Source organism: Myotis lucifugus, unplaced genomic scaffold (genome assembly GCF_000147115.1).
Source record: "Myotis lucifugus unplaced genomic scaffold, Myoluc2.0 scaffold_422, whole genome shotgun sequence".
NCBI classification, from domain to species: Eukaryota; Metazoa; Chordata; class Mammalia; order Chiroptera; family Vespertilionidae; genus Myotis; species Myotis lucifugus.
In genome coordinates, this window is record NW_005871470.1 from 18,987 (window position 1) to 32,318 (window position 13,332).

The window sequence follows — 13,332 nt, forward strand, 5'->3', positions numbered from 1 at the left end:
CGCCAATAATTCCCGTTTAAATATTCACTTACTACTATTATTATGGGACAGAGGGAGTATATGGAAACAAACACAGAGAAGCAGCCAAAATGTGGAGACAAAGAAACATGTCACAAATGAAAGAAATGGAAGAAGCAAGCAAACTACTTGATACAGAGTTCAAAACCATGGTTATAAGGTTACTCAAGGTTCTTAGTGAGACTTTCAAGGATCTTAGTGAATATGTCAAAGGCAAACAGGCCTGCAGGGGAGGGCAGTTGGGGGCGATCGGGCTGGCAGGGGAGCAGTTAAGGGGCAATCAGGCTGGCAGGCAGGCGAGCAGTTAGGAGCCAGCGGTCCCGGATTGTGAGAGGGATGTCCCATATTGGAGAGGGCGCAGGCCAGGCTGAGGGACACCCCCCCCCCCCGCACCAATTTCATGCACCGGGCCTCTAGTTCTTTAATAAGAGGAAGAAGATGAGGTTGAAGATGAAGATGAAGATGAAGATGAAGAAGATGAAGATGAAGAAGAAGAAAAATATGAACCATAAAATGTCAATACGTATCTATCAACAATTGAATCTAAAAATCAAAATAAATGACTAAGAAACCTAATGAACAGAATAAACTGGTGAATAAAATAGAATCAGAGGCATGGAAATGGAACAGACTGATGAATCTCAGAGGGAAGGGGGCGGGAAGAAATTAACCAAAGATCTTATAGGCATACTAGTAGCCCTGTGCACGAATTCATGCGCCAGTAGGTTGCTGCCCTGCCCTCCTGTAGCTTCCCCACCCCCTCCTACCTCCCCCTGCTCATAGCTTTCTGCCCTGCTCCCCCTGTAGCTCTCCGCAGCCCACTTGTACCTCGCTGGCCCATCCTCCTGCTGATCCTTGATCTGGTGGTAAAGCGCTTGGTCATTATGCCTCAGAGCATAAAGGCTAATTAGCATATTCCTTTCTTATTAGATAGGATATGCATTACCTTTGGACACAGACAATAAGGTGGTGAAGGCCTGGGGTGGGGAGGAAACCAGGTAGAAAGGGCCAATGGGGGAAAGAGAGGAACATTTGTAATACCCTCAACAATAAAGATTAAAAAGAAAGGAAAAAAAAACACACAGCTGAACCTTTGTAAACACCTGGTTTCCAGGAAATATGAAGGACTGAGGAGGAGGTAAGTGTTGTCTTGAGGAGGGACACAGGAGCAGAGCGAGTGAACATGCTACATAACACTGGGCCCCCATCGTCCCCCCAAGTCAGTGCTTTGGGGAATAACGGGTGGAAGTGGAGGGTGGCAGCTTTCTTGACTAAAAGACACAATGAAATGAGAGTGTGGTTCTAGTTGAATATGAATCAGAACCACCAGATCCAGGAAAGCTTCTGGAGGCAAGCGGGAAGCCTGGGTACGCGGCGATCTGAGGAACGCCAGCTGACTCCACTGCACGATGCACACGGGGGCAACCTGACCACGTCCTGAGGCTGTGGCAGGCGGAGAGGCAAAGGCAATTTCTAGGATTTGCTTTAAAAACATCAGGAGGAGTTTACAGTCAACAATTAACATGGAGGAAACCAAGATGGCGGCATAGGTTAACGCCAGAGTTTGCTGCCTCGAACAACCACTTCAAAAATACAACTAAAAGATGGAACGGACATCATCCAGAACCACAGGAAGGCTGGCTGAGTGGAAGTTCTACAACTAGGAGGAAAGAGGAAAGCATACCGAGACTCAGAGGAGGCGCAGTGCTGAAGTAAAATACTGAGGTGCGGAGTGCATGCGGAGTGGGCTGGCGGCTGAGGGCGCGGTTGTCTGTTTCAATCGGGAGGGAGCCTCAGACTCTGAGCTCCAGATCCGGGCGAGTCTCTAGGGACCCAGACTCAAATGGGAGAAGCGGGACTGTCTGGCTTCGATCGGAACTCAAAGGCAGCTTTCTCTCTGAGGTTTGCAGCGGTTGCTGGGACTCTGAGAGGCAGAGCCCCTGGGGACAGGACCGAGAGCAGCCATAACTGCTCGCTCCGCCCGCCCTGTAGATCCCCTGGAACCCGCCCTGCCCAAGCCCTGCACAGAGGCATTTGCCGGATAGCCTCAGGCAAAGGCTAGATTAGCACCTCCCTAGAGGACAGAAGTTCTCCCACTGCAGACACAGCTGATTTGCACAGCCAGTTGGCCTGGAGGTCAAGTAGTAACTACCTACAACAATCAAGGCTTACCTACAACAAGACTGTGCACAAAGACCACTGGGGGTTGCACCAAGAAAGCATAAAAAATGCAGAGACAAAGAAACAGGACACAGATGTCAGAATTGGAGGATATGGAGCTCAAAACCACACTTTTAAGGTCTTTCAATAATTTTCTAGAAACTGCCGATAAACTTAATAAGATCTACAAGAAATCTAATGAGACCCTCGATGTTGTGATAAAGAACCTACTAGAAATTAAGCATACACTGACTGAAATAAAGAATATTATACAGACACCCAACAGCAGACCAGAGGAGCGCAAAAATCAAGTCAAAGATTTGAAATACGAAGAAGCAAAAAACACCCAACTGGAAAAGCAAAATGAAAAAAGAATCCGAAAATACGAAGATAGTGTAAGGAGCCTCTGGGACAGCTTCAAGCGTACCAACATCAGAATTATAGGGGTGCCAGAAGATGAGAGATAGCAAGATATTGAAAACCTATTTGAAGAAATAATGACAGAAAACTTCCCCTACCTGCTGAAAGAAATAGACTTACAGGTCCAGGAAGCACAGAGAACCCCAAACAAAAGGAATCCAAAGAGGACCACACCAAGACACATCATAATTAAAATGCCAAGAGCAAAAGACAAAGAGAGAATCTTAAAAGCAGCAAGAGAAAGACAGTCAGTTACCTACAAGGGAGTACCCATATGACTGTCAGCTGATTTCTCAACAGAAACTTTGCAGGCCAGAAGGGAGTGGCAAGAAATATTCAAAGTGATGAATGCCAACAACCTACAACCAAGATGACTTTATCCAGCAAAGCTATCATTCAGAATTGAAGGTCAGATAAAGAGCTTCACAGATAAGGAAAAGCTAAAGGAGTTCATCACCACAAAACCAGTACTATATGAAATGCTGAAAGGTATCCTTTAAGAAGAGGAAGAAGAAGAAAAAGGTAAAGATACAAATTATGAACAACAAATACACATCTGTCAACAAGTGAATCTAAAAATCAAGTGAATAAATAATCTGATGAACAGAATAAACTGGTGATTATAATAGAATCAGGGGCATAGAAAGGGAGTGGACTGACTATTCTGGGGGGCAGGGGAAGGGGTGTTGGAGATGCGGGAAGAGACTGGACAAAAATTGTGCACCTATGGATGAGGACAGTGGGTGGGGAGTGAGGGCGGAGGGTGGGGTGGGAACTGGGAGGAGAGGAGTTATGGGGGGAAAAAGAGGAACAAATGTAATAATCTGAACAATAAAGATTTAATTTAAAAAAAAATAAATAATAAATAAATAAAAACATCAGGAGGAAAAGGGGCTCCGAGAATAAGGTCAAGCGGCAGAACCTTGAGTCTAAAGCGCCTGCATGACAGCCCGGCGCCCCTGCCTATGGCCTGGGGGGGTCACTGTACTGTTCTTACTGCTTTGGGGTCTGTTTGAAAATATTCATGAAAGAATTAAAAACCCCTTCTTAACAACAAAAGAGGCATAAACCTGAACCACTGACCTGGAAGGAATAGTCAGGAAAGTCAGAAGTGAACGCAGAGCTAGAAGCAGGCGGCGCCGCGCTCCTGGATTCCCTGTTCACACCAGGGCCCCGCGAGCCCCTCACACCCGCCCTGGTACCGAGGACCCTTCCACAGAAAGTCATATTGATGCCAGCGTATTTCGAAACCCGATGCCTCGTCTGCCTCTCCGGTGCTAACATGGCGGGGGTCATGCCGGCCGGCCGTGGGCTCAGAGCCCCGGCACTGCCTTTGCTGACCAGGCCGGCTCCATGCGGAGGCCGGTGGCCTGGGCGGCATGCACTGAAGGTTTGACTCCAGCTTAAAAACTTCTAGATCCCACATGGGTCACATTTGTTCTGAAGTACGTCAACAAAAGAACAACAGCTCAGGGTCAGGTAAGGAGAGAGCCATCCGAACGGGTTACCGCAGGAGGACAGGGGCTGTCCCAGCAGAGCGGGGCCGGTGCTACACGAGGACCCCGCGGTGGCCGGTCTGCAGGCTCCCCTGAAGGGGAGCGGCTTTCACACCCGCCCTGGCCCGCCCGGAGCTCAGCCAGTTAGAGCATCATCCTGAGACCCCAAGGCTGTGGGTCCCAGCCCAGCCAGGGCACATACAGGAGCCGGTCAATGGGTGGAAAGTATAACAAATCAATGTTTCTCTCTCCCCCTTCCTCTCTCTCTCAAATCATCAATCAATATCATTAAAATATGATTTTTAACTCGAAATTTACTGAAAGTTAGACTCAAAATTTTCCCTTAAATAACTATAAGTAAGCAACATCCCTAATGAAAGAACATTTTTAGTTAAGTTTAAATTACTAGAGCATAAACAAAAATACTTTATTTAAAACAGTAAGAGCTTAGTAACAGAACTCCCTAGTAGGAAGGGAACATGAGCCCCAGCCCCACTCAGCCATTTCCAAATGCAGATCCACATGGAGAATGCCACCCGTGCCGCTCGAAGGGACCCCAGCGAGCAAACCCAGCCTGGCGCGGGCGGCGAGGGGCCGAGTGGGCTCCCAGAGAAGGCTCTGGCGGCCCTCCGGGCTCACAGGGGGCCCTGCTCTGGGAGAAGGCGTGGCTGGCACTGCCTGTGCTGCCCTGGCACAGAGCTCACAAGACGGTCTGACCCACACGGGGGCACTTCCTCCCAGAATGAATGCACTCTGCAAAGACAAAGCAAACAGTGATGTGGACACAAGAAACTGAAACTCCAGGCACGGTCAAGGGCAGAGATAAGGGACAGCAGCACGTGAAGGACACTGGGAGGGAACGTTCTGTGAGGACGGGCACTGGGCCCCCAGGGAGCGCCCTGGCACAGGGTGACCCTGGCAAGTCCCTCAGCAGCCTGTGCCGGGCTCCGTCCCTCTCCAAAGCCAACGGCACCTGCTAACACACTGCTGAGAGGACCACGAGTGTTTTTGACTCTTGTGATTCTCAGTGTCGGAAAACGTGCCACACATTCATCAACTAACCTATCAGAGCTTCCTTTAGGATCCTTGACATTTCAAAATCATGTTTTTCCATTTTCTAAATCTAAAATATTAACTACTTTTTTCAAAATACATACATACCCCTCCCAGACACAGTGATGCCGCCGCCTGATCAGGGGGTACCCCCTACCCCGTCTGCTGATGTCAGGGGCATCACGGTGGCGCCGCTCCACCCGCCACCGCCTGGCTTCAGGGCCATGGGGCAGACCTGCCAGGAGTGTGAACATGCCGCAGTCACCCACCAGCCGCCTGCGGTCAGGCGCCTCTCTGTAGAGCCGAGTGCTATTCACAGGCGGCGGCAAAGGCTTGATAGATAAATAAATAACAGGCGGCGTGGCCTGAACCCTCAACCACAGCAGCGCCCAGGCTGAGCCTCTGCCACAGACATGGCAGCCAGGTCTCCTTGTCCTTTCAGAGCCCCAGTGAGCTCTCGCCACTTAGGAGTCAATTCAGTCGAAGCCAAAAGCCGACCCCTGCGCCTGTGCCTGCAGCCAGGCCGTGAGTGCCCGCCTGGTGCTGTCCCCTGACCGTGACTAGGAATTGGCTCCCGGGAGTCGACTGTCCATGTCCCATACACCATGGCCTTGGCCTCTACTTGTGGGCCAATCATTTTAAATCTGTTCCAAAAAGAAAGCCAATATGCAGTGGATTACGATTCAGCCTTGGGAACGGCAGGACACTCTGATGAGCCCGGGGACACTGTGCTCCGTGACGGAGCCAGACACAAAGAGGCAAACACCGTGAGTCCACTTCCGTGACGTCCCCACAGTGGTCACAGTCATGGGGAGGGAAGTGGACGGCGGTTCCCAGGGCTGGGGAGGGAGGCGGGAGAGGGGAACGGGGTTTCCGTTTGGGAAGAAGAGTCTGGAGATGGTGGCAACGGTCACTCAACATTATAAATGTTCTTACCGCCACTGAGCGGCACTAACAACGGTGAAGATGGGAAGTGCTGTTGCGTGTATTTTACAACAATAAAAACCATGTTTAAAAAAAAAAGAAAGCAAGATCCCTGTTTTGACCACCAACAAAATGAAAAAAATAAAAACAATCCCCCCAAAATAAAATAAAAACAACTCCCCCACCAAAAGTAAAATAGAAACACTCAAAACTAGAAAAAGAAAAAGATTATCAGGCTGGATAAAAAAATCTAAACCCATCATGTGTTTCTTGGAAGAAAAACATCTAAAATTTAAACCCACTGCATGGGACATGTTCATCAATGATCCATCAGCTAAGGGTTTAATCTCCAAAGTATATGAAGAACTACCACAAACCAACACCAAGAAGACAAAACCCCAATTAAAAGATGGGCAAAGGACCCGACTAGACACCTCTCCCAAGCGGACATGCAGAGGCCGTGAGACACATGAAAACACGCTCTGTCCCTGATCAGCAGAGAGATGCAATTCAAATGGCAATGAGCTATCACCTCACACCTGTCAGAATGGCTACTATCAATAAATCAACAAACAAGTGCTGGCGAGGATGTGGAGAAAAGGGAACCCTAGTGCACTGCTGGTGGGAATGCAGACTGGTGCAGCCATTATGGGAAACAGTATGGAGTTTCCTCAAAAAGTTAAATATGGAACTGCCATTTGACCCAGTGATCCCACTTCTAGGAATATATCCTAAGAAACCAAAAACACCAATCAGAAAGGATATATGCACCCCTATGTTCATAAGAGCACAATTCACCATAGCTAAGATCTGGAAACAGCCTAAGTGCCCATCAGCAGACGAGTGGATAAAACGCTGTGGTACATTTATACCATGGAATACTATGCAACAGTAAAAAAGCAGGATCTCTTACCCTTTGAGACAGCATGGAGGGGCCTGGAGAGTATCATGCTAAGTGAAATAAGCCAGTCAGAGAAAGACAAGTATCACATGATCTCACTCATATGTGGAATCTAATGAACAAATAAACTGACTAACAAAATAGGACCAGAGGCGTGAACACATGGAACAGACTGACAGCTCTGGGGTGGGGGTGGGGGTGGGGGTGGGAGATAAACCGACCCTGAAGGAAGCCAAGCTGCTCAACAATGTCCTCAGACAGCAGCTGACGAAACCCTGCACTGCCAGGCGTCTCACCTTCCTCCTGTGCTGTCGGTGCCAGACGCCCCATGGCCCCCCTGCCCGCTCCCCCACGCCCCCCTGCCCGCTCCCCCACGGCCCCCCTGCCCGCTCCCCCACAGCCCCCCTGCCCGCTCCCCCACCCTCCCCAGAATGTCCAGTGGCCAGCTCACTGCTCTGGGTTCTCAGATCTCAGTTGAACATTTGTTTTCTCCTTAGTTAAATGCCCTGGGCTTTTGCAACAATCAATGGACTTTAAAGAAAAAAAAACAACCCAAAAACTTGAAAAAGAAAAAGATTATCAGGCTGGATAAAAAAAAACAAAAACCCACCATGTGTTTCTTGGAAGAAAACATCTAAAGTTTAACGCACCAATTAGCCAGCTGGTGGCCTAAATGGTTGAGTGTCCACCTATGAACCAAGAGGTCACTGGTTCGGTTCGATCCTGGTCAGGGCAAATGCCCGGGTTGCGCACTTAATCCCCAGTAGGGGACATGTAGGAATTAGCTAATGGGTGCTTCTATCTCTCTATTCCTCTCCCTCTTTCTCCAAAATCAATAAAAACATAGTTAAATTACTCTTTAAAAAAGCAACACAGACATAAAGGAGGAATATGGAAAATTATACTTTGCAAACATTAACCAAAGACATTGGCTTAACCATATCAACACCAGAGAGAGAAGAATCAGAGGGACATTTCATAAGCATGAAAATTTCATTTTGTCAACAAGATATAAAAATCCCAGCTTAAAAAACAAAGATGCCTGTTTTTTGGGGGCACTTGGGCTGTTTCCAGATCTTAGCTATTGTAAATTGTGCTGCTATGAACATAGGGGTGCATACAGTCTTCTGATTGGTGTTTCAGGTTTCTTAGGATATATTCCTAGAAACGGTGAAGTTTTTCTACTGCTCCCTGGTCCTGGTGGCTCAGCCCAAAGCTCCGCCTGTCCCCACCCCCGGCCCGGGACAGGTCCCCTTGCTGACCCCAGGCAGGAAGAGTCCTGCCTGTGCGCTGACCTCCCCACATGCCACCCTCGCCCGCCCTCTGCTCTCCCTGGATGTCAGGCTCTGTCCTCGGCATGAGAGGGTCAGTGCAAACACGGCTCTGAGAGATCTTGTATTGGGGGGAAGCAAAGAATAAAGGAAATGACAGTGGTCAGAAGTGGGGGGGACGGAGGGAGAACAGAGGAAGCGGCTGCGGGGTGTCGGGCAGTCGCCTGAGCAGACACAGGGCACGTCCCCACCCACCTCTCAATGCCCACCACTCCTGCAGCCAGCAGGGACCAAGCCTGGGAGTCTGGGCCACATAAGTTAGAAAATAATGACAATAGCAACTTATCTCTCCTCTATGTCCAACCTCAGTCATCCACAGGTCGCTGCTGCCAAATGCCACTGTTCACCCAAGAAAGCAGTTCTAAGGCCCTATGCCCCCCACTGCCATGCAAGCAGCCAACCCGCTGCAGACATCCTCACCCCTGCGCCGTCTTCCTGCCCCGCCCGTCCCGGCGCCGCCCAGGCCCTGCCGGCCCTTCTGGATTTGCTTTATCTGAGACGTGAAACCCTGGGCAGGGATCCTTTCTCGGTGCTCAAGACATAAAATATTAAATATGGTGAGTCAATAGCACCGCGTTAAGATGCCCAAATAACTCCCAGAAGAGGTCTAAGTACCTAAATCCATACCACAAGCCCGGGCACATACCCGCACCGCCCGCCCGCCCTCTTCCTGGCAGGAAAAGCTGACGGACCAGACAAGAACCGCTTGCTCGGGGGCTGCTGTGCTTGAGATGCAGGAGGCAGCGAAGCACCTGCCTGAGTCGGGTCCAGGGATGACACTGCTGGGGCAGGGCAGTGAAGTCGCTGCAGTCCCAGGCAGGTAATAGAGAGAGAGAGAGAGAGAGAGAGAGAGAGAGAGAGAGAGAGAGAGACAGAGAAACAGAGAGAGAGGGAGAGAGAGAGAGACAGAGAGAGACAGAGAGAGAGACAGAGAGACAGAGAGAGAGGGAGATAGAGAGAGACAGAGAGACAGAGAAAGAGAGACAGAGAGACAGAGACAGAGAGACAGAGAGAGACAGAGAGACAGAGAGAGAGGGAGACAGAGAGACAGAGACAGAGAGACAGAGAAAGAGAGACAGAGACAGAGAAAGACACACACAGAGAGAGAGAGAGACAGAGAGAGACAGAGAGACAGAGAGACAGAGAAAGACAGAGAAAGTGAGACAGAGAGAGACAGAGAAAGACACAAGAGAGAGACAGAGAGAGAGACAGAGAGACAGAGAGACAGAGAGAGACAGAGAGAGACAGAGAGACAGAGAGAGAGACAGAGAAAGACAGAGAGAGGGAGACAAAGAGAGAGAGAGACAGAGAGACAGAGAAAGAGAGACAGAGAGAGACAGAGAAAGACACAGAGAGAGACAGAGAGAGAGACAGAGAGACAGAGAGACAGAGAGAGACAGAGAAAGACAGAGAACAGCTGAGACAGAGAGAGACAGAGAAAGACACAAGAGAGAGACAGAGAGAGAGACAGAGAGAGACAGAGAGACAGAGAGAGATAGAGAGACAGAGAGAGACAGAGAAAGACACAGAGAGAGAGACAGAGAGAGAGAGAGAGACAGACAGAGACAGAGAAAGACACAGAGAGACAGAGAGAGACAGAGACACAGAGAGAGACAGAGAGAGACAGAGACAGAGAGACAGAGACAGAGAGACAGAGACAGAGGTCATTCTAATCACACATCCCTGATGCAGCACTTCCCTTCCGGTGCTCCCGGCCCTGCCTGCCTCGCTGTCCTGGTTCCTGTCCCCCCTGTACCTGCCCACTCCAGGTTGCTGTCTGCCTTCCCATGGCCGAGGGCCCTCACACCAACGAGGGCCCTCACACCAACTGAAAGTGCTGACAGCAAGCACACGTCTGGTATGGAGCAGGCACGGGGGGCTTGCGAGTGCCCTGGACGAGTTAAGTGTCTGGACGTTTGTATCAGGTTTTGAAATACTTTAAACATCAGAAACAAGTCGCTAAGAAAGGATCGGATGAGTAAACTGGCACAGCTACAGGGTAAATGCCGTGTGCCACTGAGAGTCCCCTGTCGCCCTGGCCGTGTGCAGCGTTGCCCTGGACAGAAAGGTGGCAGTTTGATTCCCGGTCAGGGCACAGGCCCGGATGGTGGGCTCGATCCCCAGTGGGGGCGTGAGGGAGGCAGCCGATTCATGATTCTCTCTCATCATGGATGTTTCTATCTCTCTCTCCCTCTCCCTCCTCTCTGAAATCAATAAAAATATATTTTTAAATAAAAGACAAAAATTAAAAATAAAGCACACCTGAGTAGAAGCATTAAATTAATTTAAATAGGGGAGTGATCCAAACACTGGTGGAAAGCAGGGTGGTGAGAACAGAACAGGACTCACAGTGTGAAATTAAGAAGGAAACTTTCACAATGAGAAAGGAAGGAGAAGAAAGCCTCAGAATGGGCCTCAAGTCAAAATGGAAACCCTGTTTCAAAAAGCCACAAGTCTAACCTTGTAAAGCTTTCGAAAATCTCTCCCCTAACCTTAAGTGAACCTTTTAAAAATAAGCTCCTGTGTTAAAGGAACATTTATTGGAAGTTAACATTTCTTTGCAGTTTCTCTTCTCTTATTGAAATCAAGTGCAGACGTGAGGCTTTTATGAGGAACAGCTCCGGGCAAGCTGGCTTCAGAGGCCTCTCCCCACAGCGCGGGACCAGGGTGCCAGGCGCCCCGGGGGGGGGGGGGGGGGGGGGCGGGGGAGGCAGCGATCCTGTCTTCTCTGTACTTTTCACTGTTAATCGACATCTTTACATTAAACATGCACCATTTTTATCATTTTATGCAAATACAGATGGGCTTATCCTAATTTAAAAACAAAATGGCCTGGCCAGTGTGGCTCAGTGGTTGACCCATCACCAGGAAGTCACAGTTTGATTCCCAGATGGGGCACATCCCCAGTGGGGGACGTGCAGGAGGCAGCTGATCAATGATTCTCATCATTGATGTTTCCATCCCTCTCTCACTCTCCCTTGCTCTCTCTGAAATTAATAAAAACACATAAAAAATAAAAGTAAAAAACAAAACAAAGTAGACTGGAAAAAATGACACCCCGAGGCGTTAACAGGGTTCATGCTGGATGGTAGACACGGATGACAGTCTTCTCCTTGCTCTTTTCTGTATTTATTCTGAGTGAAAGTATCCAAGGCAGCTGAGGACTGCGAGTGCTGCTGAAGCCCACGGTCTCCAGCAGAGAAAGAGCAGAGCCAGACTGCGCGCATGCAGAATGCGGACAGGACTCGCAACGGAAAAAGGGCCGGAAAGGATTTGGTTTTCCTCCTCTCCTACCTGCTTTAATTCTGGACGGTGAACATGTATTGCCTGTGTAATTAAAAAGACACCTCTTGGTTTTGGTTTTTAGAAGAAGGGGCCTCTCAGAAGTGATGATGCCCTGCCCCAGGCGCTGGCACAGGAGGCGGGCACAGGCGGGCCCTCGTGGGCAGGATGGGAAGTGAGACCAGCCTGCAGCCATCGACTCAGTGCACGGTGGAGCCGGGGCAGGCCGCGCCCCCTCAGACACAGCCCCGGATGTTCCACCACAGCAGACGCAGGCGCCCAGAGCAGGTTTATGTTAGACACAGATTAAGAAGCAAATGGCTCAATTCCCAGTCGCCAGCACAGCAGCCCGAGCAGCAAGGCACGGGAGAGCTGAGCGGGTCCAGCCAGCTGTCCAGCTTACCGCCTCCATGTGCGTTTGATGCTTAAAGAACCAGAACAGAGTTCAGAGAAGAGGTGGGCTCAGGGGCTGCCTTCCAGCCGCACCACCTGCAGCTCCTCCCCGGCTCAGGCCTTAGGATCTGAAGGCTCCGCACGGAACAAAACTCACCCGCGGCCACAGCCCCGTCAACATCGGACCCGCCCGGTCACTCACCGCACGCGATCGGAGAGCAGACCTGGGACCCGGGCACCTGGAGCAGGATCCGGAACGGAGCCGCCCGTGCGCTGGAGTCCAGCACCGCGTCCAGGGCTCCCACCAGGCGACCTGCGAAGGAAGAAAAGGGCGCCCTCTGAGCGGGGACTGACCGCCACGCAGCCCCCCCTGACCAGGCTCTGCATTGAGAAGCCGCTTGCCCGGGTGCAGCAGCGTCCCTGCCTGAAAGGTGGCAGGCTCCACTCCTGCTCACTGCACATGCCCGGGAGGCAGGTTCAAGCCCTGATGGGTCGGGGCGATTACCCAAGGCAACCGATCGAAGTTTCTCATGTCGATGCTTCCTCCCTTCTTTCTCACTCTCCCCTTTGCTCCCTCTAAAATCAATTTAAAAAGATGTCCTCGGGTGAGGAATGAATAAATAAATAAATAAATATATAAATAAAAGTCGAAGCCCCTGACCCTGCACACAGCTTTCAAAAGCCCTTAATAATCTGTAATTCAGGAGCGAACCAGGAAGGAGGCAGAAACTGAGCAGCCTAAGGAATAACTGTTATAAAAACCCACGCACCCCTTCTTCTCTCTTTCCCTAAAGCCACGGAATGGACAGATGGAGGGCGCTGCAGGCAGGGGCGTGTGGGCAGCGGGAGGTGGGACAGCGCCAGGATGGGAGCTGCGCAGCCGCAGCAGGACGGGCCAGATATGCAGCGAGTGGGGTTCTCAGCGGGAGAGCAGGGAGAAGCGAACGTGGGAAGAAGACTGGGGTGTTGGGCAGCAGCGGGACATACTGGGCACAGCGGGAGGTTCGCTCACTTTCATATAGTAGATTTGCACAAAAAGAAATGTGGACAACGTGTCCATGAATGTGTCTGTCATAAACATGTACTAGGAAACACATGTGTGTGTACATGTGCACATGCAGAGTCCCCAGCTCTGTCCACTGTGTGGTCTCAGGAAAATAAGGAAATACTATGAACAACTTCATGCCAACAAATTTGATAACTTACATGACATGGAATTGCCAAAATTCACACAAGGAGAAATAAATCATTTGAATAAGTCTATATTAAAGAAATGGAGTCAATGAATAACCTGCCAAAAAAGAAAACACCAGGTCTAGATGGTTTCACTGGTGAATTCTACTCAATGTTAAGG

At 50.1% G+C, this 13,332-nt stretch overlaps 1 long non-coding RNA gene across 1 annotated transcript in view; it reads right to left on the reverse strand.

Moving 5' to 3' along the window:
* Positions 1–12,297, reverse strand: part of LOC102437338 — a 29,613-nt gene extending 17,316 nt beyond the window's left edge. Inside the window, exon 1 of the long non-coding RNA XR_001351108.2 lies at positions 12,181–12,297. This is a non-coding gene — a long non-coding RNA (uncharacterized LOC102437338). The remainder of the gene's footprint in view (positions 1–12,180) is intronic.
* Positions 12,298–13,332: the final 1,035 nt, after the last annotated feature.